Raw genomic sequence first — 18,298 nt, 5'->3', positions numbered from 1 at the left:
TCCCATTCATTTTTCCATAGTGCGGTTGGACTCACTTTTAGCTCGAACGGCTGAATAGATTTACATGAAACTTGGCAAAATTGTAGATATGGTTTGCCCGACGTGCCTTTGCTATGTCTCAATATATGTGCTCCAGTGGATTTTGAGAAATTAACGTTTAAAAAAATATATATATCTGTGACAGCGCTCCGGTTAGCGCCCCGGTGCGCGTACCTGACGCGTAACGGAACTTCACGAAGCGAAGCTGATTGGCTCTCCGGTGTCTGTCAACATTCTAAACAGTCCGGAGCGGCCGCCATCTTGTCTCTCGGTACGATCGAGAGACAAGATGTGGTGAAAAACGAAGGGGGAAATGAAGGAAAGGGGGCAAGGTAGACCACTCCTGCCCCTAGGATTGATGAGGGGGATATTAAAGTGCCCCGCGGGGGAAAAAATAAAAAATAATTTTTTTTTGTGATTTTACGCCGTAGAGGCGCGTCCCGGTACGCGAACCGGGCAGCTCACCGGGCAGCTCACCGGGCAGCTAACGGGCAGCGTAGCTGTCAACATTGTAAACAGTCCGGAGCGGCCGCCATCTTGTCTCTCGGTAGGTTCGAGAGACAAGATGTGGTGAAAAAAGAAGGGGGAAATGAAGGAAAGGGGGCAAGGTAAACCCCTCCTGACCCCCTAGGATTGATGAGGGGGATATTAAAGTCCCCCGTGATTTTTCGCGGTAGAGGCGCTTCCCGGTACGCGAACCGGGCAGCTAACCGGCAGCGTAACGGGAGTCCGCCATCTTGTGTTTTTGGAGCGTCCGGTTCGCGTACCGGGTAGCGTCCCGGTAAGCGTAACAAGGGGAAAACCAAGAGAAACAGTAAAAAAAAAATTAAGGGAATAGATTTCCAGCAAACTTGGCAAAATTGTAGGGACTGTTTGTTTGATGTGCCTTTGCAAGGCCTCAAGATATGTGCACGTGTGGATTTTGTCTAATTAAGGTTAAAAAAAATATATATATCTGTAAGCGTGCTCCGGCACGCTTACGTTACGGGTTTTGTTTGCGCTGCAGAGCCGATACGTCACGGTTATGCGACGCGTCATGAGGCGTCTCACGTGGCTACGTGATACGTCACGTAATAAAGAATATATTTTACAGCTATAGATATTAGCTTTTAAAAAACCAATGAAATTCACTGAAAAAACCATAGGTTACAGACCATATAGAGTTAGGAATTTGCATTTACAAAACCTTGAAAATTCACTGAAAAAACCATAGGTTAGAGACCATATATAGTTAGCTGGACATTTTATTGACATAAAACCAATGAAATTCCATATATAGTTAGTTGCACTAACTATATATCGCGCACCCGCAATCCACTGCTGATGATGTCACATATTACATCATTCATGACATGGTCAGTGACATCACTGATGACATCTCAAACATATATTATAGTGGCGGTCACACTAGGTAGTGATGGTTAGGTCTGATTTTCCATAGAAATGCATTTTTGTTGGATCCTAGTAAGTCTGGCCCCATTTGACGAATCTTCATAAAACTTCCAAAACAAAAGATCATCCACCTCAGCTCCTTCCTGGAAAGTTTTGGGGTGATCCGTCAAGTGGGGGCCAAGAAGGAAGGGGGGTCCCAAAACACAAAACCCCATTCATTTTCTATAGACTTCATTAAGACGGGCTAAAGCAAAAAAGGCTGAACAGAATTGCACCAAAATTGGCAGGAAGCTAGATCTTGATCTGTAGATTGTTCTTTTTGTGATTTGGTGTAAATCGGTTAAGTAGATAACGGTCATAAAAAATTGTATATCTGGATACTTGGGTTCGAAAGAGGCTCGAGAGGCTCGACAGACTCTCGCTGTAGCACCAATTTAAAAATGGAGCATTCTGATGGGATCAGGTAGCTTTCCTTCTCTTGGGACATCAGACTCTGACTGGCTGCAGGCAACATGAGAACAATATTGTGGCAGCCATTAGAGCACTCAGTGACTTGGTTCCCCATCCTGAAATACCTATAAAGACTGTATAGGCCCTGGAGAGCCCTCCCCCGGTGCAGCTTAATTGCATCGAGTTGCATCGAGTTGGATCATGTGGCCACCCTCTCCTTGAGCTGTTACTGGCCCTGGGGACTCCCTCCCTTGGAGATGGCTCAGTTGCTGTGTCATGGGGACCCCACCCCCAGCTTATATAGTAGTTTTCCTGCCCACAATGGTGCATTCAGGCCAACCTGTGTTTGCTCTAGCTTAGAGGGAGCATTTTCTAAACTCCTACCAAGTGGAAGCAAACACCAAGTCTGCTCCCAGCGGGGGGAAGTTTTGAAAATGCCTACACCCATTGACAGTGGACTTTTGATCTGTTTCCCTGCCCACACTGAAGCGGGCAGGGAAAGAGATTGAACTATTGCTCCCACCTGCAGGTAACAGCATTAGAAGCTGCTCTCCGTGGGAGGTCGCAATGCCAGCTCCAGCTGCATGTGGAGAGCCTGCTGGGGCTGTGAGGGCCTTTCAGTTCTCACCGCAGCCCCCCCCAAATATATGGTGGGTGGCCATGTCCCCCTACCCCAAACAAGCACACAAAGCCCTAGGGAATGGGATCCCTAGGGCCAAAATTGGCGTGGACGGGGGGGGGGCATGTCTGATGATATGCCTAACCCAGGGAATAGGATACAAAGAGCCTAAATCAGCACGGGGAAGAGTCCCCTCCCCCTAAAAAGCATGCTGGGTCCAGGGGGCCACATGCCCCCTCACAGCTTGATAATAATGACAGGTCCCAGGAAATGGGTTACCCAGGCCCAAAATCAGCTGAGGGAGGGAGGCCATATGACCCTCTCCCCCTGAAAATCATGCAGGACCCCGGGCAATGGGGTCCCAGGGGCCCAAAAACAGTCCTGAAAGGGTAGGCCGTGTGCCTCCCCTCCCCTGAGGCTCGGGAGGAATGGCCACACAGCCACCTCCCTGTAAAAAGAAGGCCCAGAGGAATGGTGTCCCCAGGGACTAATAGGCTCAGGAAGGGGGCCATGCAGCCCCCTCCTCGTTAAAAAAATACCATGGGAATGGGGAACCCAAGGCTAGGCCCAGTGGCCAACCCCCCGCCATGCAATGTGGAGTTGGCTGCCTTTACAACGGTTAGCCACAGGACCCGGCCACCATGCGCAGGGTGGGATTGGCTCTATATGGGGGGTAGGACGTAGTCGAGGCCCTGCAGCCAACACCCCACAGCGCACATCATTTGGCGGAAGTTAGATTATGTTTCATAATTAAATATTAATTTATGTTAAAAAAACTAGAAAATCACTGAAAAAAACAAAGGGTAAAGTAATGTTATAGGTGAATTTGACAGTTACAACATTAACCTGTTGAACTTCAACAAGCAAACTCAGCAACTTACCAGTTATAGTTAGCAGCGATAATTATAAACGCAACCCCACCATACAATGCTATGATCTAACGTGACATCACAGATGACATGCTCTATGACAACATTTATCACATCACTAATGACATCTCAAATGCTATATATAAATATATATATATTCAATGAAAAAAACATAGGTTTCAGACACGCTATAGTTAGGAATTAGCATTTAAATAACCTTAGAAATTCACTGAAAAAAACCATAGGTTTCACACATGTTATAGTTAGCTGGGCATTTCACTCATACAAAACCATTGAAATTCCCCCGTTATAGTTAGTCCAGCTAACTATAACTCGCGCACCCGCAATGCACTGCTGATGACGTCACATATTACATCACTCATGACATGGTCAGTGACATCACTCATGACATCACTGATAACATCTCAAATGACATCACTGATGACATCACTGATACAACACTCTGCAACGCAGCTCCGTGTCGCTTCCTGGAGGTATCTGTTGGACTAGTTGCCCCTAGGGGACCTCTGGATTGAAGAGGAATATATTCCCCAACCTAAAACGTGCCACAGGGTGTGTTTGCACGCATGTCATCTCAAGCCCCGCCCGCTACCTTCACCACTGTGCAAACATGCCCCGTAACGCATTCTAAGTTGAGGGATTAAGTCCCTTTGCATACGGGGGGTCCTGGAGGCCAACTAGCCCACCATGAACCTCCAGTATGCGCCAGGGGGCTGCATTGCAGAGAGGTGTAATGAGGCCACGCCCCTTTTTACACCTCTCTGCAACGCAGCCCCCTAGCGCGTTTGCAGAGGGGGAACTAATTCCCCTTGCATACTGGGGGTCCTGGGGGCCAACTAGCCCACCAGCAACCTCTAGTATGCGCCAGGGGACTGCGTTGCAGAGAGGTGTAAAAAGGGGCGTGGCCTCATTACACCTCTCTGCAAGGGAGCCCCCTGGCCCATACTGGAGGCTCCTGGTGGTCTAGTTGGCTCCCAGGGACCCCCAGAATGCAAGTGGAATTAGTTCCACCTCTGCAAACGCGAGGTGCAGGGAGGGGGCGTGGCCTCGTCCCGATCCCGTTTTTTGTCTTTAAATACTTTTAAGAAGGGGGCTGTGTAGCCCCCCTTCTTTTTTTGGGGGGGCCCTTGGAACCCCATCCCCCAGGGCCTACCCCCAATTATTATTATTTTTTTTTACGGGAAGGGGGCCACGTGGCCCCCCTCCCGTGGCCTATTCCGGCCCTGGGGACCCCATCCCCCGGGGCATGGCCAACTTTTCATTTTTTTGTGGAGGGGGCTGCCCCCCTCCTATGCCCCCTTAGGGCCCCGGGGACCATATCCCCCGGGCCTGCCTTTTTTTTTTATGCTGGAGGGGGGCCGCGTGGCCCCCCTCCTGGGTAATTTATGGCCCCGGGGACCCCATCCCCCGGGGCCTGCCCTCTCTGTTGGGGACCGTTGGGGGTCCCCAAGCCCCCCTCGGTCCCTGCCAGCTCCCCGCATCCAGCAGGAGACGGCATTGCTTTTCTGCATGGGGAGCAGCTAACATGCTGCTCCCCATGCTGAAAAGCAATCTGCTTTGATTTTTGAAAGAGAGAGCAGGTTTCCTGCTCTCTCTTTCAAAAATCAAAGCAGTTTGCTCTGGTAGGGTGGGAGCCGCGAGGCTCCCGCCCTACCATAGCAAACAGCAGTGTCCCAGGGGTGGGCACCCCGGGACACAGCAGGAGCTGGCCCTGGGGGGTGGCGGTCCCCAGGGCCATCATGGGCTCCAGGAGGGGGGCCGCGCGGCCCCCCTCCCACTTGTTAAAAGCCCCAGGGGGTGGTGGTCCCCATTGCTCTGGGGTCCATCACGGACCCCCTATTTTACATATTAGAGCCCCGGGGAGGTGGTGGTCCCCGGGGCGTGTGGGGGGTCTTGAGCCCCCCACACAGGTTTTTTTTTTAATTTAAAAAATGAAGCCCGGGGGGGTGGCGCTCCCCGGGGCTGCGGGTGGGGCGTGAGCCTCCCGCATACTACTTAATAAAGCCCTGGGGGTGGTGGTCCCCGGGGCTCGGGGGGCCTTAGAGACCCCCCAACATACATATACAAGCCCCTGGCACTCCCCGGGGCTGCGGGGGGCCCGTGTGCCCCCCGCTATTATAATTACTTTGCCCCGGGGGTGGCGGTCCCCGGGGCAGTGTGGGGGTACTGCCCCCCACACTTTTTTTCACTATGCCCCCGGGGTTTGGTCCCCCCGGGGGCTAATTTGAAAAAAAGCAGACCCGTTTTATTTTTTTCACGGGGTACGGTGAGCAGGCCTAGGGGGTCAGGGTGTTTCTACCCTGCCCCCTTTGTGTGTTTTTCACATTTCTTTTGCTGCTTTCTTGTGCCTCGGTTCTACCGACCCCACGTGTCTTGACCAAAACTGAAGAAAGCGTACTTCAACTAGGACTGTCTTTCTGTCCGAAGAAAAAGTTGGAGTACACGCAGACACGTATAGATTTATATAAATTCGCCAGAAAATTGAAGCTGCACAAATTCTTCAAATTGCGTCCCAAGAAAGATACAGGGCTCTTGAGAAAGGATACTGAAGAGAGGACGGATATCTTATTGGTACGGGACCTACCAGCTATACAGGTTCTGGAGGATCTCCGTATGGAATCAGACACTACAGGGGGCTCGGCTGAGCGCTCGGAAATCAAACAGAAAAGTGTTCCAACCACATTCAGGCCAGTATCCACTTTTGTTCCGCAAATGCCTAATGACATTATAGATACATTTGTAGAGAATGTCACACGTGATTTGATGCAGATGCGTGATTATGAAAATGATTTGGGGAACAATGGCAACTTCACTAAAGAACAATACAAGGCGGTTGATGACCTGAGTAATGACCCGCAGATAATTATAAAACCCTCAGACAAAGGGGGGAACATTGTTCTGCAGACCCTTGCGGGATATAATAAAGAAGCATTGAGGCAATTGAACAATGTCGAGTCTTACATGAAAATCAAAAGGGATGTGTACATAAAAAGTATTGGGGAGTGTCATGAAATGTTGAAAAACTGGTATGGAAAGGGAATGTTGGAGACAGAGGAGTATTTGTATTTAAGGAAACTTAATCCCGTCACCCCTTGTTTTTACCACCTCCCAAAGGTACATAAAGATGCCCTATGTCCCCCAGGGAGACCGATTGTCTCATCTCAAGGGAGCCTGCTTGAACATGTTTCGATATACATTGATTATTTTTTATCTGAGTTTGTGGTCAAATTGAAATCATATACTCAGGACACGAAAGACTTTTTGGGCAAATTGGAGAAGGTTGTTTGGAGAGAGGGAGATCTAATGATTGCTATGGATGTCACGAGTCTGTACACTTGTATATTACATCAGCAAGGTATAAATGCAGTAAAGTTCTTTTTAAAGAATAGGGAAGCCAAATACTCGGATCACAACAGAATGTTGATAGAATTTCTGACATTTTGTTTGCACAACAATATTTTCTTATTTGAAAGTCAATATTTCCAACAGGTGTCGGGAACTGCGATGGGAACCTGCTTCGCCCCCAGCTACACGAATTTATTCGTGGGCTGGTGGGAGGAGCAGGTGGCCTGGCAGTGGACAAAAGTTCATGGACAGAGAAGATCGTCATGTGGCACAGATACATTGACGACCTCTTCGTCATTTGGAGAGGGACGAAAGAGAGTGCCGAGGAATATATCAGGATACTTAATCAGAACAGTTATAACTTGCAATTCACAGTGGAAATTAGTGAGAGTTCTGTTAATTTCCTAGATCTCGAGGTTATTGTAATTGAAAATCAGTTGTGTACCAAACTTTACCGCAAGCCTACTGCTGGCAACTCAATCTTGCATGCCCGCAGTGGACACCCGCCTAGATTAATCAATAGTATCCCATAAGGAGAGCTTCTCCGCATCAAAAGAAATAACACCAGAAAAACGGACTTTGAGAAATATGCAGGAGAGAGCATGGTAAGGTTTCATAGGCGAGGTTATAGTGTACAGACCCTAGAAGGAGCGAAAAGTAGAGTTGACACCATATCGAGAGCTAGGCTCCTCACAACAGAAACTAACAGTAAGGTAGAAGGAGATAAAACTAAGAGCTTCAGGATGATCACCACCTTTTCAAAGCATGCTATGAAACTTAGATCCATATTTAGCAGGCACTGGAACATACTGCAAATGGATCCAGTTATCGGAATGGACATTCCGAAGAGACCCCTAATAACTTTTCGTAAAGCCAGGTCCCTCAGAGATAGCCTTACAAATAGTTATATTGTTAAAAAGACATCAAAGGGTTTTGAGAGAGATCTGAAGGGTTTTCATCCCTGTAAAAAATGCGAGGCTTGTACTGGGAGTATCAAAGTGTCGACATTCCAAGTACCGGGAATGCGGCAGCCCAGAACAATAACCAAATTTTTGACATGTACTACCCCGTACGCAGTATACTGCTTACAGTGCCCTTGTGGGCTTAAGTACGTGGGCAGTACGATCCATCCGGCCAAAATGAGGGTATTGGAACATGCCAGAGCCATTAATAATGGAGATATGACATACCCGGTGGCACGTCATTTTAAAGAACTGCATGGAGGGAATAAGACCTGTTGACGTACTTCTGCTTGGACCATGTACCCCAGAACCCAAGGGGAGGAGATAGATTAATGACCCTAAGAAGGCTAGAGTCATGGTATATTATTGACCTCAACACCAAAGCGCCTGGGGGTTTGAATTCTCATGAGGAACTGGCGGTACACTTAGGGGATAACTAATGAAGAGAGGATAATGTGTGAGCAGACTGATAAGACTCCTGTTTCTGTTTAACTATAAATGTTTTGATGGTTTATCTCCATTATGAAGATTAGAACACTGTGAAGTGAAACACTTTTGGCCCGTGCAAGATGAATAATACATGGCAGGAATGATTAGGATATGGCATGTGCCCATTTAGGGGCTAGATATTGATGCATATTGTACGCTTTTGAGCCCATCTGTGGGCTATATATGCAAGCGCGATATCGTGCGAATTTTGGCATAATCTACACAAGATGATCAATATGTCATAATGTATATGAATGTCGATCTGTGATCGTGCTATGTATTAGATGAACAACTGATTGCATGTTCAAAGATGGCGACCATGAATGTGGTCACGTGGTCCGCTATCAGTGTCAATGAATTGTAAACATAAAAAACGGCCGTTTCGGCACCGCCACTTTACCATCGACAAAGGGGAATGCCGAAACGCGTCTGGACACCGTGAGCTTTTTAATAAAAACTTGAAGCTCGCCACCGTGAGTGCTGTTCTTTGTGGTGCAAACTACGAGGTTTTGGAGCAGTCATATATATATATATATATATATATATATATATATATATATATATATATATATATATATATATAAAGAAGAAGCTTCATCCACATTGCTCAAAGATCTCAAAGATCTTGAGGTGTGACTGGGAATGATTCTATCCCTCAGATATTTCAGGCCTCTCTTATGGTACACACTAAGGGGCTCATTTGGATGGCGGACGGAAGGACGACCGCCGTCCTGGAGTAGGCGAAAAAAGCCTTTTTCCTTCCGCCTGCCGCGGACAGTCCGACCGCCATATTAGGATGGGAAACACTGCCAAAACTCCGTACGTGGCGGAAGAGAGCGCACCGCCGCGGAATCACACCCGACCCCGCGGCGGACGTAACCAATCCAGAGACACCGCCGTACGGAATGACGTCTCCGACCGTGTCCCAAATCACGATGGCGGAAAACACACATAAAACCGCTGCGGAAAAACAACCTGCCTGAACATGGCGGAGTCCCCACAGCTAACAAACCACACATTGCGAAGATACCCACCACAAGCAGCTCGCCCACATGGACCCAGCGCTACAGGTTTTTCCGATACTCTTCGCGATCCTCCACCAGCAAGTCATGGACCATCATCGACGACGACGCAGGTACGCTACACACCATTTACTGTCGGAAGGGGAGTATCTGGCAAGGCTGTGACTTTGGGAGGGGGAGTGTCATGTCACAGGAAATACATTGACGAACGAACCAAAATATACACAATTGAAGTACACAACCAGGAATGACAGCGACAAACCACAAAACATGATTTATTAGCTTTATTCAACATAATAGGTGCATAATATCAGAATATCCAAGAGCATGGGCATTGGGTACAACAGATCATGTACATCACTGGCATCACATGAGAGGGTGTAAGTGCATCAACAGTCCATTGCACTGAACAGGTACATCAGAGGCAGCACATGAGAGGGGCTAAGTGCATCAACAGTCCATTGCACTGAACAGGTCCATCAGAGGCAGCACATGAGAGGAGCTAAGTGCATCAACAGTCCATTGCACTGAACAGGTCCATCAGAGGCAGCACATGAGAGGGGCTAAGTGCATCAACAGTCCATTGCACTGAACAGGTGCATCAGAGGCAGCACGTGAGAGGGCAGAATGCAGTATCAGAACAGCAACAGGGCATTGTGGACAACAGAGCAGGTACATCAGAGGCAGCACGTGAGAGGGCACAATGCAGTATCAGAACAGCAACAGGGCATTGTGGACAACAGAGCAGGTACATCAGAGGCAGCACGTGAGAGGGCACAATGCAGTATCAGAACAGCAACAGGGCATTGTGGACAACAGAGCAGGTACATCAGAGGCAGCACGTGAGAGGGCAGAATGCGGTATCAGAACAGCAACAGGGCATTGTGGACAACAGAGCAGGTACATCAGAGGCAGCACGTGAGAGGGCACAATGCAGTATCAGAACAGCAACAGGGCATTGTGGACAACAGAGCAGGTACATCACTAGCAACGGTGGGTGACCGGCCTGGCCCGGCAGTGGGTGACCGACCCGGGATGGCGGTGGGTGACCGGCCTGGCCCGGCGGTGGGTGACTGGCCTGTCCCGGCAGTGGGTGACTGGGCTGGGACGGCGGTGGGTGACCGGCCTGGCCCGGCGGTGGGTGACCGGGCTGGGACGGCGGTGGGTGACCGGCCTGGCCCGGCGGTGGCTGACCGGCCTGGGACGGCGGTGGGTGACCGACCTGGCCCAGCAGTGGGTGACCGGCCTGGGACGGCGGTGGGTGACCGGCCTGGGACGGCGGTGGTTGATCGGGCTGGGACGGCGGTGGGTGACCGGGCTGGGAGGGTCGGTCTACGGTGGATGATGCAATGTGACTGTAAGGGGGATCATGAACTGCCATTTCGATTTCCATAATCACAAGTATGTGTTGGCCTGCACCACCCCCACGGAAGGCGTGCACCGCCATGGTGGTGCCACTGATTGAACATTGTTGCAAAACATCCAACCGTCGCGGAAGTGCGCACCTGCGGTTGCCGATGTGTGTCCGTGACGGCACGTGCACAGGCAGCCAATGGGAAGAGGTACCGCGGGGCGCGTATGCGCCATCGACAATGGCGGAAGCCGTGCACCTCCATGTCGACGCCACTGATTGTATATTTACAAATGCAGCACCGTTGTGGTAGTCCGCACATGCGTCATGAGGGGTGTGAACGTGATGGCAAAACAGCATATGTCATGCACTATATCATGTGTGTTCACACTATGGCCATTGATGTGCACCCAATTTGCTACACATGTGCATGTCTACGTGTCGACCTCTTGTTTTACCGTACACACGTTTCAACTCATACACATCTACACACTACATCAAGGCTGTCTGGCCACATTCAGGATCTGTTATGAGTGTGTGGTTTGTGCGTGCAAGTAACAATGGTGGGGGTACACATGGATTCAGTGTATGCGTATGTGTGTTGCCTCTTGTGTGACCATGCATGTAATGTGAGGATGCTCACCATTGTAGGAGTGGTAATTGGTGCATGAAGATATGGAGTGTGTGTAGCATTATTGTATTGCGTGTGCCCGTGCATGTGTGTCTGTGATGACGCTTGTCCACATTAGGGTCATTAGGCATGTCTTGTTGGCAGTTCTTTTGACGTGTGAGTACGTTACATTGTACATGTTGGCATACATCAGGTTGATTAGAGGCTGCACATTGTTTGCATGCTACTCTGTATTGTAGTGTACAGTTGGGGGGGTTTACCCAGAAAGGAGTCACTGAGACCTGGGTTAATTATGTATTATGAGGAAGGGGTCCCAGTGAGATTGAGAACACAAAGTGAAACTTAATAAAGACAATAATTACGTAGACATTAAATCAAACCACATTGTTTTAATCACAATGGGGATGCGTATTCAATAAGAACAATAGTCAAGTATTTAGTGAAAGGTGGAGCAATGCCCCGGGAGGGGGGGAAGGAAGTGCGTGATATTGTGAGGATACAGTGATAAGGAAGGGTTGCAGGTGACAGAATAATCAGTATTTTGAACCAACTAGTTCTAATGGTTACATACTATGTACAAGACAAAACATGGAGAACTTAAATTTTAAATCAAGACATGTCATACTCCACACAGTACAATATATGAACGGTTGGGACGTGGAGTTGATGTTTAAAAACAGGTAGTTGTCGACATTTCGACCCTCTCGAATAGGCAGGTATTGTTATATCCTTGCAACGGGGTCTTCTTCAGGACAGGAGAGTAGGGGCAGACCACCTAGTTAATATATACAAATGCTAGTATTAATTTAAGATTTCTAAATAGAGGGAATTGATTACCGTTAATTGGATTAGGAGAGCACAATGACCGATGTGACTATATAAAGGGAATACATGCACGATTATAAAAGGAAGCATTCAATCTGTTGATCAATTGTTGGCCCCCTGATTGTGGGATATCATTATTCAATTACATTTCACCGTGATATTTCAGAAAGAGCGCGAGGGAAGTGGGTAATCCGCCACCTGGTAGTGTGTCATTGGCAAGGAAATTACGACACGGTATACAATGGAGTATCTACCATTACCTTACTGGAGTCCGTTCAGGGGGTGTAACGGTCAGGGACACCGGGTTGATGTTCCTGGAGAGGAATGAATACACAAATTCCGACATGTTGCTGATTGACTAGGCGGAGAACACGATGTACAATTATAGTACCATTACGGCGGAGGGCACTGAGGAACTTACCCCGTCAGGCTAATCACTCCGCGAGAAATGGTCGGAGGCAGATTCAATTTACTGGACAAATCGTCAGATTGATCTGGGCAGGAATCGAAAGAAAAATAATTGTGAGGGGCGCTGCCTCTAACGCTGGAAAACTTAAACTGAACATGTGAGCCCGGAGTGGCCACACGTCAGGCTTACCGGAGGCCGAATGAATCTGGCGTCGGGATCGCTCGAGTTCGCAATAGCGAGGCTCAGTTCCTGATTCATTATGTTACCATAGTAATGGAGTCACGTGGTAACTAGCACCCGTGTAGAGCTAGACAACAGACTATGCTGTTACTGGTCGGTTGCCTAGAGACCACCATACTGACAATATGATATTCAGAAGAATTATAGTAACTTCAATATGCTGGCAGGGATATGTTAGTTCAGCAAGGACCTCGAACCATAGGATATTGCAGACATATATCTTTTTAAGCAACTGTTAATTGCTATTGTTACGGAGACGCTGCGTGACACCTTACAATTGCAATAACCTGATATTACATGTGGGTGACCCGGGACAGATCAACCAATTGGAGCAGTTGCTTACGGTAACAACATGGTTTAAATGCATACATATTACCACAGTTAATTTAGTAACCCGAATGTGTGACATATCAAGTGCATAGTGAGGTGGTTATGGGGGGCGCCATGTCCCCTGCTGGCGTACCTCTCACATGAGGGTAAAGGCCAATTATTAACATAGTCAATGCTATAACTGGTATATATGACCTAACAGGTAACAAGGTAAGGTGGTACGAGGGGGCACCATATATCTTACTGGCGTACCTCTCACAAGAGGGTAAAGGCCAATTGTAAGAGTAGTTTAGTTTACCACAGCGACCACACAGGAAAAGGCTAGTCTATAATTCGATATGATAGCAGAATGGCGTACCTCTTGCACAAGGGTAAAAGCCATGGCGTTACACATTGAATGGACTACATACTCAGGGCAAGGTGGCCAGCTGAGAAAAGGAGCTATCGTGCTCATTAAGACCTTTTTCAATAGAGTTAAAGAAAAACATCCATTTTAGTTCCCGTGTGTTTAAGATACTTGAGATATTCCCACCACGGGGTCCCAGGACAGCTCTTTCTATCACTACCCATCTGAGACTATCTGGTGGATGTGTGGCCGTAGTGAAATGTTCGACCAAGGGAGCTCCCTGTACTCCACACCTAATTCTGCTCATGTGTTGGAGAATGCGCACTTTGACTTTCTGTTGCGTTTGGCCTATGTATATCTGTTGGCACGGGCACAGTATCGCATATATAACGTTTGAAGAGTTGCAGTTAGTGTGTGCCTTTAGCACAATTTTCAATTGACCATATTGGAATTCCTTTCCTTGGATGGTGGTATCACAAGCTTTACAGTTGCCACACTTGGAGTGGCCGGTCACCGGCGGCAGATTCCATAGAGTAGTGATGGTCGAATCTTGTGGTGTCGTTAGGAGGGATCGTACCACAAAGTCTTTGACGCTTTTTGCTTTTTTAAAAGCGTGTAGGGGTGTCGCAGATTGATTGATATCATCCGATACCAATTTCCAGTGGCGATTTATGATCCGTTTGATTTGGTTACTTTTGGTGTTGAATGTGGTAACACAAACGATCCTTGTTTCCTGTTGGTTCTCGTTGGTCTTAGGAGACAGTAGTTCCTCGCGGGGATAAAACCATGCTCTTTTTCTGGATTTTTTGAGTAATCGTCTAGGGTACCCTCTCGACAGCAGTCGATTGGTGAGCTCCTCAGATTCCGTGAAATAATGTTCTCGGTTTGAGCAATTTCTGCGGATTCGGAGAAATTGCCCGAAGGGCAAGTTGTCCCGGAGGGCTCTAGGATGATGACTTTTGTAATATAGCAAGGAATTCCTCTCTGCTGGTTTTCGATGGAGTGTCGTCAGTAGGATTCCTGCATTCTCATAGATGGTGAGGTCTAGAAAGTTTATCGTGTGATTGTCTGATTGAATGGTAAACTTGAGAAAATCCGATTGATGGTTCAGCCAAGTAAAAAAGGACAGTAATTTGTCTGGATTCCCATTCCAAATAATGAGGATATCGTCAATATATCGCATCCAGAGACCAAGCTGGTCTCTGAATGGATTGACTGGATTAAGTATGGTGTCCTCCTCAAATGCGGCCATGTACAAAATGGCTACATCTGGAGCAAAGGGAGCCCCCATTGCTACACCAGAGGTTTGAATGTAGAACTTGTTCTTAAAGATGAAAAAGTTTTGTGTCATGGCGATCCGGAGTAGGGACACAATGAACTCAGTGGGTACTTGGACCGGTGCCGGGCGTCGTTGCAAACAGCGTGTTATTACATTCAGGGCTTCTTGTTGCGGAATACATGTGTAAAGCGACACCACGTCGCATGTCGCCAATCTTTGGAGCTCTGGGTCGAAGGAAGAATTCTCCACAATATTGATCGTGTGCATAGTGTCACGTAAATAAGTGGGAGTGGATTCGGCCAACGGTTTCAGAAAGAAATCGATATATTTGCCTAGGGGCTCGAGTATGGAGCCACATCCAGACACAATCGGTCTACCCGGTGGGTTGTCCATATTTTTATGAATCTTGGGTATGGTGTAGATTGTGGCCAGACGAGGGTGTTTTTGGTTCAAAAAATTAAATTCGGATTCAGAGAGGAAACCCAGGTCCCGTCCGGCTTGGGTTATTTCAAGAATTTCGAGGGCAATCGCTTTGGATGGGTCAGCTCGCAATTGTTGATAGCTTGCTCCGTCGTTCAATTGACGTAAGATTTCGGATTCATATGAGGAAACGTCTTGAACCACAATTGCTCCCCCTTTGTCCGCAGGTTTAATAACCAACAATTGATCAACAGATTGAATGCTTCCTTTTATAATCGTGCATGTATTCCCTTTATATAGTCACATCGGTCATTGTACTCTCCTAATCCAATTAACGGTAATCAATTCCCTCTATTTAGAAATCTTAAATTAATACTAGCATTTGTATATATTAACTAGGTGGTCTGCCCCTACTCTCCTGTCCTGAAGAAGACCCCGTTGCAAGGATATAACAATACCTGCCTATTCGAGAGGGTCGAAACGTCGACAACTACCTGTTTTTAAACATCAACTCCACGTCCCAACCGTTCATATATTGTACTGTGTGGAGTATGACATGTCTTGATTTAAAATTTAAGTTCTCCATGTTTTGTCTTGTACATAGTATGTAACCATTAGAACTAGTTGGTTCAAAATACTGATTATTCTGTCACCTGCAACCCTTCCTTATCACTGTATCCTCACAATATCACGCACTTCCTTCCCCCCCTCCCGGGGCATTGCTCCACCTTTCACTAAATACTTGACTATTGTTCTTATTGAATACGCATCCCCATTGTGATTAAAACAATGTGGTTTGATTTAATGTCTACGTAATTATCGTCTTTATTAAGTTTCACTTTGTGTTCTCAATCTCACTGGGACCCCTTCCTCATAATACATAATTAACCCAGGTCTCAGTGACTCCTTTCTGGGTAAACCCCCCCAACTGTACACTACTTCGAGCAGACACTGGTCTGCGAGGTTTTTTCATGTCCAATTAAGTTGGACCTAGCACAACATGGTCGAAAGGGAACTCTTATCATATTCTGAGGATTATATAGACAAACTGTTGGAAAATCCTAACAATTTCTTTGTTGCAAACGACATTCCAATTATTGACTTTACGCTCAAAGATAAGATCACCCGTCTAGAGCGCTTGGAAAAGAAGCTTGTCCGCACCAGATGGCATGGTCATCTTTTGACAAGGTATCTAAAAGAGAATATCATTCCGGTGGGGCTACAGATCAAGATCGAACCAGCCATCTTCATAGAGGTCCCGAAGTTTAAAGAAGGGTTCAGCCACGTTGCCAACAATTGCTCTCGGCATTGGATGGTTTTGGGTGTGGAGACGGCCGCCGACCAAGTCCAATTGATCAGTGCTGAGATTAAGACCCTAAAAGCGGAGATAGCAGCTGATGCGAACTTTGCAAACGCCAAGGAAACCCTCAACAATCTTGAAGCTACACTCAAAGATTTCGACCTAACGACCCAAAATCGCAAACTAGAGAAACTAGCCCGTGACATAAGGCTATACGACAAGAAAAAGACTTACCCGTACTTGCAGGAAGATTACTTCCGCCAGGACAATCAGGGCCGCTTTACAAATCGGGGGCGAGGGACCTATAGGGCTAGACGGAACTACCAAACATTCTCTGATTCCTCCTATAGCTCTGAAGGAGATCAGGAACAGCCCGGCACTAGCAACCAATTCAACTGCCCTGACTACGGACACCAGCAACAACAACACCAATACAATCCTTTTTTAGGCCAACGCCAATGGTCATGGCGTCCACCCCGGGGCAGGGGCAACAACTGGCCAAGAGGCAACCAACGTGGGTTTCAACCGAATGCAAGCAATTGGGATGGAGGTCGTGGTCAACCACAAAAACAGGTACAGTTCCAATCGGAACAACACGGAGAGCGAGTAACTCGCAACAAAACATACAGATGGTAAATTTCTCTGAGGGACAGTTCGAAATGAAACTACTAGGAGGTGCACCCCCTTTGCCCAGCAGCCCTGTTGTCAACATATCCAAACAAATTCTTAGCGAGAATGAAACCAAAGTATTGGAAAAAGGGCTATCATACGTTCTCACAAACAACCCTGACAACTTCACGATCCGGGCAGAACTTTACCAGTTTTTTCGGAAGATCAGACTGAAGTATTTCTTTCGAAATTCAGAACCAAGAACTCAATTATCGGTAACTGGCCTCAGACCTCCGTCCACTTTTGTTCCTTACAATAGTACCATGTCACACAAGATTCTGGCGTTTGAAGAGATAGTATGGCGTGATGTCCAACAACTTCTAGAAACCAAATCGTTCATCCGGTACAACACCAGCAAGAGTGAAAAGGCGGCCTTGCAATCACTTGCCCACAATGACCAAGTGGTTATTAAACCTGCGGACAAAGGGGGAGCAATTGTGGTTCAAGACGTTTCCTCATATGAATCCGAAATCTTACGTCAATTGAACGACGGAGCAAGCTATCAACAATTGCGAGCTGGGGAGGAGCCTAGCTCGAGGACGTAATGGCCGCCTTTTAGCTCGGCTCCGTCGGCCCTCCGGCTAACTTCGACTATCCTGCCATATATCCTGCACTGCGACGCTACTTCCATACAGAATTCGAACTTTAAAGACCCACTCTTACTCACCGTCTGGTCCGGAGGTCCCTGTGTGCTGTGGATCCGCAGCTGTGCCCTCGGTGAGATTGAGGCCTCCGGGCACTCGAGACCGGGACCTCGCCTGCGGGACCCGACCGGCGGAGAAGAGATTCCTGCGGGACCCGACCGGCGGAGAAGAGATTGCCGGCCCCGGCCGCGAAAGTGAGCCACTGGTGGGAACCGTTGTGTGTGTGCCCCGGAGATCCTGGACCGGCCCCGATGACTGAGCCGTGCAGCTGGAGGGGGATGAGATGTGTTGGGGGCTGATCGTGTGAAGGGATCCCTTCGCCTTTGTCCTGACCGGCGGTCCTGGACCCCGCGCCTGGCTCTCGCTTGTGGGGCCTGCCACTGTTTGGAGGGGACCCCCCCCCCCAATCGGGCGCTCGCCCATCCTGTGCCGGTGAGGCCGCTGTTGGGAACCTCCGGAGGTCTGTAAAGTCCTACATTTGGGAACTGTTTGGGGGCCCACGGTGGAGTGTGGGGCGGCGAAACTCACAAGATGGCTGCCGACAACGTGGGGAGTGCTCCGCTCTGCACCGACGCTCCTTACCGGCCGGATTGTGCAGCGGCCTGGGTGTGTGCTCGGGCGCCCACGCCCGGAGATGTCCTGGACG

Source organism: Lissotriton helveticus, chromosome 5_1 (genome assembly GCF_964261635.1).
Source record: "Lissotriton helveticus chromosome 5_1, aLisHel1.1, whole genome shotgun sequence".
Lineage (NCBI taxonomy): Eukaryota > Metazoa > Chordata > Amphibia > Caudata > Salamandridae > Lissotriton > Lissotriton helveticus.
The sequence above is the reverse complement of the archived record's forward strand: the minus strand, read 5'-3'. Positions refer to the sequence as shown.